The sequence below is a fragment of the Cornus florida genome, unplaced genomic scaffold (genome assembly GCF_030987335.1).
Source record: "Cornus florida cultivar Cherokee Brave unplaced genomic scaffold, ASM3098733v1 CherokeeBrave_3.0.0_Hap2_Chr09, whole genome shotgun sequence".
In the NCBI taxonomy this organism is placed as follows: Eukaryota; Viridiplantae; Streptophyta; class Magnoliopsida; order Cornales; family Cornaceae; genus Cornus; species Cornus florida.
Genome location: NW_026775579.1, coordinates 28,206,034 through 28,221,899, shown reverse-complemented (window position 1 = coordinate 28,221,899; position 15,866 = coordinate 28,206,034). Strand labels below are relative to the sequence as shown.

General features: G+C 38.5%; 1 pseudogene; it reads right to left on the bottom strand.

Moving 5' to 3' along the window:
* Positions 1 to 4,366: 4,366 nt before the first annotated feature.
* On the bottom strand, positions 4,367 to 4,465 carry LOC132275633 (small nucleolar RNA R71; annotated as a pseudogene).
* Between the last annotated feature and the right edge of the window lie 11,401 nt (positions 4,466 to 15,866).

The window sequence follows — 15,866 nt, the reverse complement described above, 5'->3', positions numbered from 1 at the left end:
AAGGATTGGGATAAGAGATATAATGCTATTATTGCAGGATTACAGGAGGACGCCGCACAGGCGGCAGAGGATTTAGAGGCTAAGGGGCCAGCAGTAGCAGGGGCAGACCCGGCAGCGGACGACGCACCAGTTGATCCGGTTGTCGAGCGTATGGACATTGATTTAGAGTGACCTGCAGATGACACAGAGTAGCACTCTCCAACTGGATCACCCATTCATGCAGATGAGCAGACTTAGGATCTTTCTTCTGATTTATCTGTACCTGAGGCTCCTAGTCAGATCCCCAGCTTTGGAGAGCATCTTCAGGCTCTGGAGGATGCAATGGTTGCTATCAGAGCTGATACTGCTGCCATTCGAGCCGATACTGTGGCCCACCGAGCTGATTTTGCTACATTCCACACGGATGTCATGACTGCACTTCGAGACTTATCTCACGATGTCCGCGGAGCTCGCCCTGCCAGTCTTGCCCCACCTACCTGAGATTCTCACTACTTCTATCTCTCTATACTCTATCTCTCTGATTCATATTTGTTACTTTCATCACTGTATATTATTTGTAGCCGGATATGTCGGCTTTAATCTTTGATGTACTCTATACTTTATTTTATATATATATGTTTTTGCTATGGATATCATCTATTATATTCTCATATCTGTCTGTTTGACTCCATCCGGTGCATTACAGTGACTTCAGTGAGAGAGAGTGCTGCCCAATTTTCAGGACCACCCTTATACCTCTCTCACTGCTTTATTTCATTTACACTTGCATGTCCACTGTGCACTGATTATCCCGTTTTGTTATTTGATAAGTTTATCCAAGTGCCATCTTTTCAGGACCACATTTAATCCCAAGTTTGGGGGGGCCATGCCACCCAATTTGGATACTTCTGTCTCGATCATTCTTGCTACTTGCACTGGTATACTCTTTCCCTTTATTCTTTTTGCACATTGAGGACACTATGCCGTTTAAGTTTGGGGGTAATGGTGCTTTGCAGTGTTTGTTTTTAAATTCAAAATTTTGAACATGACTGGTGTATTTGAGAGATTTTATATGATTGGTCCATGATAGCGATGATTTGGATCTTTTGAGGACTATATTGCTTAAAATTAAAAAATTACATGACTTGAGAGTCCAATACTCCTTGTATGCCTTGTGGATGCCATTTATGAGTAAATTTTTTAAAAGATTGATATCTTGCTTGCATTTGTGGTCCACATCATCTTGATTTTGTGATTGTTTTGAGATTCATTCTAGGATTCTACATTACCATAGGCACACACTAGCATTCATTTGTAGGTACATGCTTTGTTGATTATTGAATTGGTTATATCCCAATTGGGCTAGTAGTGCATTGAAAGTTTTCATTCTTAATAAAGGTGGATAACAACCCTTTTTCACTAAGTAGCCAGGATTCTAGCCTCATCAAGCACTGAACTTCTCACGCCGAAAGGTGGAGGGCCCAAACTCTAGGTTAATAATGAACTTAAAAAAAAAAAAAAAAAAGTTGTTGCAAAAGCAAATAAAAAAGTTAGGACTTCTCCCAAAAGGTGAGAAGTGGGAAATGATTAGATGGAGGTTGTTTTGATTTGTAGCCTAGTTGATTCGAGCTTGTAAGTCCGTAGGGGTGTTTGAATGCCTAATGCCTTAAAGCCGTCTGGTTTGGGAGTCATTGACCTAATGCTCGACCTCATGAATCATTAGAAAGCTTAATAGATCAACACATTGCACCATGCTTCCATCTTTGATCCTATAAAAAAAAAAAAAAAAAAATTCGAGTGAAAAGAATAAGTGCACCTAGAACAATAAAGCTTCAATAAAAGGTCCACTTTTTGTCTTAATGATCGATACTAGATTTGTGTGCTAGTTTGAGGGTAAGGATGTGATTAATTCTTTAGTTGGCTTAGATAGCAACACATTTGATGCCGGTCCACTCATAAGGATTCTAGAGTTGTTTTGATTTGCATGATCATTTTCTTGATGTGTGGAGGACCATATTTGTTTGCTTAATGTTGAAATTTTGGGAGATTGCTCGAAAATGTTTGAAAAATTACATACTTGAGGTAGTTTTCTCTTAATGCTTGTTTGCAATATTGGTGCCTCTTTAGAAAGAATAAGCTTAATGTTTGTGGGTATCATTTCTGGAAACCCTCACGAGACTTCACTCGTCCACTAGGGGTAATCTAGGGGTTTAAAAGGCTTGTTGCATATGTTTAATGTAATCGTGTTTCCTACGAAAGTGGCGTTATCCATTTATTACTTTCTAGTACATAGTTGTATAGTTGTTCATTTCATTCCTTTACTTTCTAGTTCATTATTAGGGACTAGCAATATTTAAGTTTGGGGGTGTGATGAGTGTTGAAAAGTGCGTGTTTAAACCCCTTAAGCTTAGGTATTATAGTACCTTTATCTATCTTACTTTATCGTTTTAAATTGATTTCGTGTTATTTCCATTTTCAGGCACTTATCCCGAAAATAAGCTAACTCAGCCAAATAAGAGCAGAAATGAAGCAATTCTAGGATGAATCAAAGAAAGGAGTCAAGTGGAAGCAAAAGGTGGAATTCATCATCTTCGATCGATCTCAGATCAAAGTTCGATCGATCTAACATGATTGATCTCAGCACTTCAAGATGGATCTGAGCCATGATGACATTTTCAGAGATCTCAAAAGTTCAATCGATCCAACATCATTCTTCGATTGATCAAACTACCATGTCCTTATCTAAATGATTGATCTTATCCAGTTGTATCACCCTACCAACCACTTTTGTCCTTCTCCCAAAAATATCTTCGAAATATCTCAGATTTGTTTTCATCCAAAAAGGCGCCGCCATTGAGGATTGTGCGCCGCCATTGAGGATTGATCTAACTTTAGTTCGATAGATCTCAGCTATGTTTGATCGATCCAAGTCCAAGGTTCGATCGATCGAACTTCCTCCAGTGCGAAAAAGTTTAATTTCCAGCTCACAAAAGTTGTCTTTTATCCAATCATTGGGGAATATTTTGTACACGACCCCAGCTCATTTTATGTGTCACTTGACCTACCTATATATAGAATATGATACACTTTTGGAGAGGCTCCATCTATCATAATAGAGGCTATTCTTAGGGAGGAAGAAAGGAGGAGAAGGCTAGAGACACAAGCTTGTGAGCTCTTCATCAACCAAGGAGTAGATTTCTTCCATGGAGTTTGCCCTTGAGGGTTGGAGAAGCATTACCATGAGTGGCTAGACATCCTCTTGGAGCTAGAGTTAGCCCCAAGCATGCTTTTTACATCTTGACTTTGTGTATTATTGAGGGATTAGTGTTGTAATACATGTTTTGGCACTTTTGTATATATATATCTTGTTTATTCAATGATTTATGTGGTTTAATGCTTCCAATTGATCATTTCATTCTATCCATATGTCTATGTATGCTAGAATAGATGTTCATATGTTTGTCTCTATTTCTTGTGTTATTGATGCATGTCTATGTGTATTAATGCCATAGATCTAGAGATTGTCAAAACATAGTACTTAATGGAATGCTCTTGTAATTTTCTTGATGGTTTATGCTCATTGCTTGATGGATTGTGCCTTTCCCTTAGTTTAATTAGTTTAATTTCATGTCATTAGCTTAATTGTAATGTAGTGTTGCATTGTGCATGCATGGTCGTAGATCATTGAGACCTACTCTTGTCCCTTTAAATTTTCATCTTGAATCCATTGTTCGAAACCCTAGGGGGAGAGGTAGTTCTAGTTAATCCATTTCATCAATGGAAGGACACAATGAGGACCATGTGGAGGACCTTGGTCACATAGACCAACAAGGCATCCTCCACCCCAATGTGCATCATGATAACATGCAAGTTCCATTAGGCATGCCAAGGCCATATGTTCATCCACCACAACAACAAGGCCAAGTTCCATTGGGAATGCCAAGGCCAATCTATGCTCCACCACCTCCCATCGTTCAAGGCAACCAAGGTGCCCATGTTGCACCTCCAATTACTAATCCTCCCCTTGCTTTACGAGATCACTATGTGCCTAATGAATATCATGCACCCACATGCATTCAATTGCCACCATTTAGAGCACACCACTATGAAATTAAGCCACAAACCATTCAAATGCTTCCTAACTATCATGGACTTCCAAGTGAAGAACCTTACAAGCATTTGGATGAGTTTCATGAATAGGTTCCACTATAAAATATACGAACATGCTGGAAGAGGTCTTAAGGCTTAAACTTTATCCATTTACCCTTAAAGACAAGGCAAAATATTGGTTTAACAATCTTATGCCTTTTTCAATAACTTTTTGGGTAGAAATGCAACAAGAGTTCTTGAAGAAGTACTATCCGGTTTTTAAGACCAATGCCATGAGAACCTCAATTCGAGAATTTTCACATGGGGATGGAGAAACATTTCATGAGGCATGGGAACGCTTTAATGAATTGCTTAGGAAGTGTCCACATCATGACATGCCCATATGGTAATTAGTTCAATATTTCTTTGAGAGCTTATCGGACAATTACAAAGGCATGGTTGATGCTTCCATGGGTGGCTCTTACATTGATAGGCATGAGGATGACGTGTGGCATCTTTATGAGAGTATGAGTGAAAATTCTTTGCATCGTACTTTATCTTTGAAGAATGGTAGAAATTCTAGTGGTAGGAAGAGTGTTGGCTTATGTTAAGTTCACCACTCCAATGAAATTGCCGCCGAAATGAAATCATTATCTTAAAGGTTTGATCAACTTTTGATCAACCAAACTCGGTGAATCAAGTATCTTCCTTCCCTAACCATTCTTATCATGCATCTAATGAAACATATGTGACTTGTTCAAGTGTTTTACATTCTACTTCCAATTGTCCCCATGGACATGTGCAAAGTGAGCATCATGAACAAGTAAATGTTTTTTTTGCTGATCAAGGGAACAATCCTTATGGAAATCATTACAATCCTAGTTGGAGGAATCACCCGAATTTCTCTTGGAAAAACCAAGGGGAGGGCTCAAACCCTTCCCAAGGCGGTTTTCAAGGAAAATACATTCCACCTCCACTACAAGGCCAAGGTTCCCAAGGTTTTAGATCATCATATCAATTACAAGGAAACTAATTTTCAAATTCTCATTTTCCTAATCAACCATCATATTCCCAAGGAAATGTTAGAAGTCCCGCTTTTGAAGAGAAAGTTTTAACTGCTTTGGGCACTTTGGAGGCAAACACACAATTGCTTCATTCTCTCTCTCAATCCATTGCTAAGCTAGAAACCCAAGTAGGGCAAATAGCTAGTACTTTGAATGCAAGAGAGAAGGGGAAAATGCCTTTGAATGCCCCACAAAAGCAACAATGTGTTGTGGAGGCTCATTCCTCATCGGAAGGTCACACAATAGAGCATGTCAATGCGGTGACTACCTTGAGAAGTGGAAAGATTGTGGATAACCCAGTGGGTATGTCCAATGAAGAGAGTGAATTGGTGCAACCACGAGTTAACACCCGTCCTGTTTCATATCATATTCCTCCTTCATTGCATGTGCATGACCATATAAATGAGAATATGTTGAAAATTGATTTTGAAAAGAAAGATGTGCAAAATGATTTGAAAACTTCTTGTGTTGAAGAGACTTCAAAAAAAAATTCTGAAAAGGTTTTTGAACCAAAAGCTCCATTTTCGGATGCCTTAAAAGGATCCATTTCAAATGACAAGCAAAATGCCAAAGTCAATGAAATCATGGACGTGTTTAGGCAAGTAAAAGTCAATCTTCTACTTTTGGATGCAATCAAGCAAATTCCGGCTTATGCCAAATTCTTGAAAGACTTGTACACCCAAAAGCGGAAGAACAAAAGCTAAGCGCCTAGAAAAGTGGTCTTAACCGAGCAATCGAGCTCAATTTTGCAGCATAACACTCTCCCCAAGTTTAAGGACCCCGGTTCACGTACTACTGCATGCATCATTGGTGATCATGTCATTAATCGGGCTCTTCTTGACCTAGGAGCTAGTGTTAATCTTCTTTCATACTCGATTTATGTCAAATTAGGCTTAGGAGACTTAAAACCAACATCGGTAGTTTTACAACTTGCCGACCGATCAATCAAAAAGCCTAGGGGTATCATCGAGGATGTATTGATTAAAATTGATAAATTCTTCTTTCCCGTTGATTTCGTTATCATTGACACGGAACCGGTCCCAAATCCTAAGAGTCAAATTCCCGTTATCCTTGGCCGTCCTTTCTTGGCAACCGCGAATGCCAACATCAATTGTAAGACGGGGATAATAAAGATCTCTTTTGGCCATATGAAGGTAAAGTTGAATATTTTTAATCCAACCCCCAATTCATTTGACAAGCATGAAGAGATTAATGTTGTAGATAAATGTCATGACCTTAAAAGTGAAGGTATTGAGCTTTTATGTGAGACCAAGGTTTCAAAAAGTCCATCTTCAACCTTGAAACCAAAGAAAGTTGTTTCAAACTCCTATTTTGAAAGGACGTGGAAGCCCAAAGATTGCATTGACCAAGGACCGAAAACATCTTTGAGCTTAACCCAACAAGTTCCTTAAAGAACCATTTGTTGGGTGGAGTTCAAAGCACTTATCACCCCATTGAGGAGGGGTTGCACTACAAGATGTTTGATCCGGCTAAAAGAGCCCAACGTCTTGCTAGAGACGTTAAAGACTAGCATGACATTTCGTAGGGTGTCAAAACCCTATTCCTCCCTCATTTCTATCTTTAATTTCATTTCTTGTGAAGTCTAGATACTTGTTTTTGGTTCATATGCATTGCCAGGAACTGTGATTAGGATTGCATGCACTTTTATGTTGAAATTGAGCATTTTGCATAAGTTCAATCGATCTCAAATAAGAGTTCGATTGATCGAACTTCTACTTGCATCCAACACTTAAAAAAATTTTCAACCTGCATCAACCTGCATCCAAATCATCTCTCTGTCCCATCGTTCGAACTTATTCTCTGATCGATCATAAGTCCTTAGATCGATCCAAACCTCAAGTTCAATAGATCTTGAGTTCCAACACTTAGACAAATTTCTGAACCCAAAAACCTGCATATTTTTGCTCTCTGTTAGATCGATCGAACATTTTGTTCAGATCGATCTCTGTTCTTCATCTCACCATCTTTGACTTTATTTGACTTTTTAATTTTAAAAATCCAAAAATATTTTTATTTTATTTTATTTTCCAAAAATCCCAAAAAAAGATTTTATTTTATTTTAAAAATCCAAAAACTTTTATTTTTATTTTTAATTTTCAGTTTTTAATTTAAAAAAAAAAAAAAAATTCAGTTCGATCGATCTGAGGTCTCAGTTTGATTAATTGAGCTAGTTCGGGAAAGTTTTTAAAAAAATGAAACTAAGGGTTTCAAGATCGATTTCAAAGATCGATCTAACCCTCTTCCAAACCCTATCCCTCATCGCCGCTGCACCCATCTTCCCCATCTCCGGCGAGCTTCATCTCATCTCGGATCTCTCTCTCTCCTTTTGGATTTCGCATCTCACTCCTTTGAGTTTCCACTTCTCTCTTCATTTTTAGGTGAGATCTGAATCCATCCTTTAGATTCAAGCTTCGATTTGATATATACTTGCTTTAAATGTTAGATCCATGCTCTTTTAATGTTGAAAATTACCATTGATGAGGCTTGAAGCTTTTTGTATATATATGTATATATGTGTATCTATGATTATATATATGGTTGATTTTTGATTTGATTTTGGGAGTGTGGGCCTCGTATAGGTGAATAGGATTGTTGATTTGTGTGTTGATCGGCCCACGACCCAGTTCATGAAGGCCCCGTGTCATCCACATCACAGATCTGTAACTGTCCACGTTCTTCACAAAGTTCGATCGATCGAACATATTTCTCAAATCGATCTAGTAAGATCGATCGAACTTAGTTTCTCAATTTCTTAGATCGATCGAGTGAGATCGATCTCAAACTTTCTTGTGATCGATCGAACTTCACAGATTTCATATACACATTCCATGCATCTTATCTTATGTCCATGCTATCTCATTCATGCCCAATGCCTGTGATTTTCCACATTGGATGTATTTTACACTTATACTGCTTAACATGTTCACATCCTATCACTTTCATAGATTCATGTCATTTATCTGTTTTATTTATCTTATTTGGCATACATGTTTCTATTTTGTGCTTTTAATTCTTTATTCTGGCACTGACTCCCCTTGTAAGTTTTAAATTATTTTTCAGGCTATGACTAAGCGCAAGACTATAGCCCGCAGACACTATCACCGCCGGGGCAGGCACACTTTCGATGACGAGGCTGGTCCTTCTCATGCATAGGACCCTATACAGGAGGAGCCATTAGATCCTACTCCACCTCAGTCACCTTCTCATGCGGTTGAGGCTGAACATTCTCCATCTCCTTCTCAGGCCCAGGTTGAGTTTACACCATCTCCATCTCCTTCACCAGCTCAGCCAGCCCAGGAGCTTGACAGGTATACACAGATGTCAGTGGCCCATGAGTCAGTTTTTGATATACATTATTTCTCCAGATCGGTGCTGACCCGATCCGTTTATGATGACATTATCCGGAGGGGCCTTGCAGCTATTCTTGCGCCAGTTACTAGCCCTGTGTATCTGAGGCTCATATGGGTGTTCTTCCAGAACCTCCGGCCATCCCCGCGTACCACGGCAGAGATGATTACCACCATTGATGGCCACCAGATCTCTATCATAGTGGACACATTATCCATATCTTGCCACTGCCTACATTTATGCCCTCCGAAGCTTCAGGAGATATATCCGAGGCTATACAAGCCTTCTTATGCCGATATGGCAGTTGCTTTAACAGGTCACTATGCCATTGGCGAGACATTCACCACCTGCACATATCTTCCAGATAACCTGTGGTTTATTGACTCTGTTTTATTCTGCAACATATATATGGCCAGGCACAAGATTCAGAGGCGAGGAGATTATTTGACAGCCCTATACGCATTCTATACAGGGCATTGGGTGTCTATCCCTGCGCTCATCTGGAGCGTGATGAGGCAGCTTTATGATACCTACATTAGCAAGGAGCGGCCCAAAAGGGCCAAGTTCCTTCCATTTGGCCACCTCATCACCCAAATCCTACTTAATCAGGGATGCTATTTCCAGCCACGGGAGCGCCCAGAGAAAGGTACCTGCAACTTCCGGAAGAAGGATTGGGACAAGAGCTATAATGCTATTATTGCCCGATTATAGGAGGATGCCGCATATGCAGCAGAGGATTTAGAGGCCGAGGCCCCAGCAGCAGCAGCAGACTCGGCAGCAGATGACGCACCAGTTGATCCGGTTGTCGAGTGCATGGATATTGATTTAGAGTGACCTGCAGATAATGCAAAGCAACACTCTCCAGCTGGGTCGCCAGTACACGAGGAGGACAGACTCAGGATTCTCATTCTTCAGATTCTTATGTACCTGAGGCTCCCAGTCAGACCCCTAGCTTTAGAGAGCGCCTTCAGGCTCTTGAGGATGCAGTAGGTGCTATGCGAGCTAATATTACCGCCCTTAGAGCTTATACTGTTGCCCACAGAGCTGATTTTGCTACAACTCCGCACGGATATCACGACTATGTTCCGAGATTTATCTACGGATGTCTGCGGAGCACGCCCTGCCCGTCCTGCCTCGTCTACCTGAGATTCCCAGTTTTTCTATCTTTTCATACTACATCTCTATCATTTATACTTTATTTTTGTCACTGTATATTATTTTTGCAGCTGGGTTTGTCGGCTTTGACATTTTTATGTCCCTGTACTTTATTTTCTTTATATATGCTTTCTTTATGGATGCCATTATATATATATATATATATATATTCTCATATGTGTCTATTTGACTCCATCAGGTGCATCATAGTGACTTCAGTGAGAGAGAGTGCTGCCTAATTTTCAGGACCACCCTTATACCTCTCTCTATTTTCAGTTGTTATCCCATTTACACTTGCATGACCACTGTGCACTGTATTATCCCTTTTGTTATCTGATAAGTTTATCCAAGTGCCAAATTTCAGGACCACAGTTAATCCCAAGTTTTTTTTTTTTTTTGCGCGGCGGGGGGGGGGGGGGGGGCTATGCCACCCACTTTGGATACTTCATTCCTAGCCATTCTTTGCCTTAATTGCACTGGTATACTCTTTCCCTTTGTTCTCTTTGCACATTGAGGACATTATGCTGTTTAAGTTTGGGGGTAATAGTGTATGTTACAGTGTTTGCTTTTAATTTTAACAATTTTGAGCATGACTTGTGTATTTGAAGGATTTTCCATGATTGGTCCATCTCTAGCTATGATTTTGATCTTTTGAGGACTATATTGCTTAGAATTTAAAAATTGCATGACTTGAGAGTCCAATACTCCTTGTATGCCTTGTGGATGCCATTTAGGAATAAATTTTTCGAAAGATTGATATCTTGCTTGCACTTGTGGTCCATATCATCCTGATTTTGTGATTGTTTTGAGATTCACTCTAGTTTTCTATACTAGCACAGACGCACACTAGCATTCATTTGTGGGGTACATGCTTTGTTGATTATTGAATTGGTTACATCCCAATTGAGCTAGTAGTGCATTGAAAGCTTTCATTCTTGATAAAGGTGGATAACAACCCCTTTTCACTAAGTAGCCGGGATTCTAGCTTCATCAAGCACTAAACTTCTCGCGCCGAAAGGTGGAGGGCCCAAACTCTAGGTTAATAATTGAACTTGCTTAAAAAAAGAAAAAAAAAAAGAAAAAAAAGAGCAAAAGCAAAAGCAATAAAAAGTGAGGACTTCTCCCAAAAGGTGAGAAGTGGGAAATGATTAGATGGGGGTTGTCTTGATTTGTAGCCTAGTTGATTTAAGCTTGTAAGTCCGTAGGGGTGTTTGAACGCCTAATGCCCTAAAGCCGTCTGGTTTGGGAGTCATTGACCTAACGCTCGACCACATGAATCGCTAGAAAGCTTAATAGATCAACACATCGCACCATGCTTCCATCTTTGATCCTTTAAAAAAAAAAAAAAAAAAAAATCGAGTGAAAAGAATAAGCGCACCTAGAACAATAAAGCTTTAATAAAAAGTCTACTTTTGTCTTGATGATCGGTGCTAGATTTGTGTACTAGTTTGAAGGTAAGGATGTGATTAATTCTTTAGTTGGCTTATATAGCAACACATTTGATGACGGTTCACTCAAAAATGATTCTAGAGTTGTTTTGATTTGCATGATCATTTTCTTGATGTATGGAGGAACATATTTGCTTGCTTGATGTTGAAATTCTGGGAGATTGCTTGGAAATATTTGAAAAATTGCATACTTGAGGTAGTTTTTTCTCAATGCTTGTTTGCAATATTGGTGCATCTTTAGAAAGAATGAGCTTAATGTTTGTGGGTATCATTTCTGGAAACCCTCACGAGACTTCACTCGTCCACTAGGGGTAACCTAAGGGTTTAAAAGGCTTGTTACATATGCTAAGTGCAATCATGTTCCCTACGAAAGTGGCGTTATCCATTTATTGCTTTCTAGTTCATAGTTATATAGTTGTTCATTTCATTCCTTTATTTTGTAGTTCACTGCTAGGGACTAGCAATATTTAAGTTTGGGGGTGTGATGAGCGCTGAAAAGTGCGTATTTAAACCCCTTAAGCTTAAGTATTCTAGAACCTTTATCTACTTTATTTTACCGTTTTGTATTAATTTCGTGTTATTTCCATTTTCAGGTATTTATTCCCAAAATAAGCTAACTCAGCTAAATAAGAGCATAATTGAAGCAATTCTGGGATTAATCAAAGAAAGGAGCAAATAGAGCAAAGGGAAGCAAAGGGTGGAATTTCAGCAACTTTGATCGATCTCAAGAAAAGTTTGATCGATCCAACTTTCATCGATCCCAGCACTTCAAGATAGATTTGAGCCATGTTTGTCCCTGTTCAAAGATCTCAAAAGTTCGATCGATCCAACTTCCTTCTTCGATCGATAAAATATTCTTGTTCTTATCCAAATGATTGATCTTGTCCAGTTGTACTACCCTACCAACCACTTTTGTCCTTTTCCCAAAAATATCTTCAAAATATCTCAGATTTATTTTTATCTAAAAAGGCGCCGCCATTAAGGATCAATCCAACTTCAGTTCGATAGATTTCAGCCATGTTCGATCAATCCAAGTCCAAAGTTCTATCGATCGAACTTCCTCCAGTGCAAAAAAGTTAATTTCCAGCTCACAAAAGTTGTCTTTTATCCAATCATTGGGGAATATTTGTTGTACGACCCCAGATCATTTTGGGTGTCATTTGACCTACCTATATAAGGATAAGCATTACTTTTTCTAACATAGAATATAGAGGATCATATTGTATTATCTCATATCATACCATACCTTAGAGAACTCTTAGGGAGGAAAAAAAGAAGAGGAGGAGGCTAGAGACTCCATTGGAGACTCTTCATCAACCAATGAGCAAATTTCTTCCATGGAGCTTACCCTTGAGGGTTAGAAGACATCATCCATGAGTGGCTAGACATCCTCTTGGGGATAGAGTTAGTCCTAAGTATGCTTTCTACTTCTTGATTTATGTATTTTTGAGGGGATTTGTATTGTAATTCATGTCTTGACACTTTTGTATATATAGATCTTGTTTCTTCAATGATTTATATGGTTTAATACTTCCAATTGATCATTTCATTTTATCCATTTGTCTATGTATGCTAGAATAGATGTTCATGTGTTTGTCTCTATTTCTTGTGTTATTGATACATGTCTATGTATGTTGATGCTTTGGATCTAGAGATTGTCAAGACATAATGCTTAAATGTCATGTTCTTGTGGTTTATTTGATGGTTCATACTCATTTTTTAATGGATTGTGCCTCTCTATTAGTTTAATTAGTTTAATTTCATGCCATTAGCTTAGTTGTTGTGTAGTTGTTAAATGTGAGGACAATCCATACTTGTTGTTGATGTTCCATACTTATGAAAAACAAGTAACATATATCTTTAACCTTGTGATGTGTTTGGATTGTGAGCTTAAAGAAATGATTAATGGCTTAATTTGATATGTTGTGCTATCCACCATGTTGTTTAGACAATATATGCTTAATTTGTCATCCATGCTTGTTGAAACAACCACACACACACACTACATTGCAATACATGTTCTTCCCCTCAGTAATCATTCATTAAAGGTGTAGAAAAGTTATGCTTAGTGGTGATCTCTAAACTCCAAGATCTCTCTCTATCTTTTATTCTCTCTATTGCATTATTGCATACTTTAGTTTAATTTGCATCTAGTTTAATTCAACCAACCAATCACTATTTTGATCACTCGACCTACTAACCCTAATTTTGATTCCTCAAGTTAGTACGACAACTCAATCCCTTGGGACGATCCCTTCTCACTCATACTATATAGTATATGTGTTAAGCGGTTTATAAATTTAAATTATGATGCCCACTTGGCACTAATTTCCAAACTCAAAGTTTTGTGTATTGTTTTGCGCGATCACCGAGACCGCACCAAAAGGATCCAAAACCCACCGGGTATCAAAATGAAATTGACAAGCTTTCTTAGAAAAAGCCGGTGAAAGTTGAAGAAACAATGCACAATGATCAGACCCAGCAACCGTTAAATGATGTAGACAAGCTTGGGGAAACAACCAACACCAATGTTTAGTAGCTAAGGCACGGTCCAATCGTTCTTGAATATGAGCTCGCCCACTTCGATGGTTGCTCCATGTGAAGGGATACCCTCAAATCCCAAATCTATTAGCTCACAATCATGCACCAGGGATAGAAAATTCTTCAACACCCAAGATGGTTTTGGATTTGCCCCTCATTTTTCTAGAGGTAATAATAGATCATTAAAATCACCGAGGAGAAGCCATCGATCTCCCCCCTATTGTTGCATAGGCTTAAGATAGGCCCATTGAGCCGCCCGAATACCATCATCAGTACTAGCATAAATGAAGGTAAGAAACCATGAACCTTTACCGGTGACAAAAAATTCCACCGTAATTTGATACTCACAGTAATCCATAAGGCGGAATAAATGTTAAAAGTTCCAAAAAACAACAATCCCTCCGGCTGCCCCAACCGAGTCCACATTCCATACAAAATTCACTTTTAACCGCCGTTATAGCCGCTGCAATTTTCTTAAGTTCGTTTTCGTTTCAAGTAGAACAACAAAATCCGGACAATGCTTGCTATTAAGGTGCAATAGTTGTCTAACAGCAAGAGGATTACCTACCCCTTGGCAATTCCAAACTAAAACCCGTAAAGGAGGATGAGGTAGAAGGCCGGAAAACGCCACGCCAAGATGAAGAGGAGCACCAATTGCCTTCGTACCCGAAGGGGAACCTTGAACAATATCACTGAACCGGGGTAGCATAACACTGTACTGTGGGGTTGGCAAAACCGTCAGAGCTGCACCACCACACAACCCACCAACCAGATGAAAACAGAACAAAACAAAAAAATTGGAGAAACAGTCACCAAAATCGAACCGAAACGCAAGAAGGAAATCAAAGAACAACGATTGATGCAAACAAAAATGCCCCAGTGGAGCAGACCTGAAAACAAGACCCCACAATACCCACCAACCACAACCAATTTCAGCAATCAATTGCAAGAACACAAAATTGGCAAAACAAGAGCAACTGAGAAGCAAAAAAGCAGCCAGAAATCACACACCAAGCAACCATCAAGCAAGCGGAAAAATAAGCTTCAACCATCAACACCAACAACAAATCCATCCCCAAACACAAGATCATGGGACACCACTTCTCGATAAAACGAGCAAAGCACATATCACAAAGAAACCTCAACGGCAGCGAGGAACAATTACTCGGCTGAACAAGTTGGGGAAGGAAAGCCAATCACCAACAACAGCCACAAAATCATCCGCAAACAGAGGATCAAATAACACAAAGCTCAACGAAACGAGCCAACCTCTGAATCACAGAGGAACGTCGACGGCGACGAGGAAAGGTTATTGTTTAAGGTGAGAGAAAAAGGGAAAGTTCTAGAGAGCGCCACGTAATGATGATATTCAGGAGCACGAAAAACGTTACATAAATAGTTACATAACACTAAAATTATTATGTAACGATGAGACGCACAAATACTCAAAATTCCTACTCAAATTGGCCCATTGGGAACATTAAAAAGAAACAAGGAGCATCTAATTGTTGAATTAAATAAGGCCTATTAATTTGTAGGGTTTTATAGTAACTTCACCTCATAATATATATATATATATATATATATATATATATATATATTTAATTCAACGAATTGTATAAAACTCATTTCACTTCGTAACGTTTTAAACTACATGGAAACAATTTATTTATTTTTGGTACTACATCAATATCACTTTTTTTTTTTTTATTACACTATATCCTAATAAAAATAGTAAAGATAATTATCTATTAGCTTGAATTTAGGCTGGGTTGTTAACTCTTTTAATCCAAACCAATTTAAGTCAAAATTCAACTGTCCAAACCCAACCTCGTTTTGGGCATGGAGTTGAAACCAAAGGTGAAAATAATATAATACTATATGATAATGTCAAGTTTTGACATCACTTGAAAGTAATACCATAGTGGAATGTCAATGAAATAAGCAATGTTGAGTAATAACATGAAAAAGGAGCTGATCAAAATTTAAAATTTTGAACATGAAAGATGCGTTTAAATAAATCTTTCATATCCTAAATTAACTAAATGATCATGCCAAGTGTTATTATGCAAAATACATTCATGGCTCAGGTCAAGATTTTGGTTTTATGACAGCCTTTTTTTAATATTTAGAAACGACATTTAAAAAAAAAAAAAAATTGTGAAAATTGGAGTATTTACTTTGCTTCTTTTTATTATTATTGTTTTTTTTTCACAAACTG